The sequence below is a fragment of the Trachymyrmex septentrionalis genome, unplaced genomic scaffold, assembly GCF_001594115.1.
Source record: "Trachymyrmex septentrionalis isolate Tsep2-gDNA-1 unplaced genomic scaffold, Tsep1.0 scaffold161, whole genome shotgun sequence".
Classification (NCBI taxonomy): Eukaryota; Metazoa; Arthropoda; class Insecta; order Hymenoptera; family Formicidae; genus Trachymyrmex; species Trachymyrmex septentrionalis.
In genome coordinates this window covers 281,900-282,489 of record NW_017304770.1, presented here as the reverse complement: position 1 = coordinate 282,489, position 590 = coordinate 281,900, and positions in this window count along the sequence as shown.

Here is a 590-nt window from a genome sequence, read left to right as displayed (position 1 = left end):
CTTAATCGTAAATTAAAAAATTCTTTATATCTCCAGTATATAATATATATATATAAACTAAAAGAAATGTATTAAATTATATCAATTTTACCTGTATCAACTTTGATATTTAATTCCGTTCGTTGACTGGCTTTGAGCCATTGCTGACGAATAATAGTTTTTTTTGGAAAACGAAAAAATTTCACATTTTGTGACTTATTATGTGACGTACGACTAGTGCAATGTTTTATACAACACACTGGCATAGTTTCTGCAATAGACAATAATGTATAGACATTATTTAAAGAAGTACTAAAGTGATGAAATTATTGACACATTACAGATCAATTAACATTTCTGAATTGACTGAACGGAATCAAAAACTCTTTTACAGGATTAAAGTAGAAAACGTAAAATTAAATGATATATCAAATTAGAATGTATACATAACGCTATCGAATCGGAAAGACAAATATATCTTAACTTCTAAAGTCTCCAACTTTAACACTTAATAACTCGATTTACGAGGTCGATCGCCGCGTTTTTTTGCCAGATACTTCCGTTTTGAGTGAAAACGCGTCGAATGAGTATATTTTTATTAAAATTTTAGA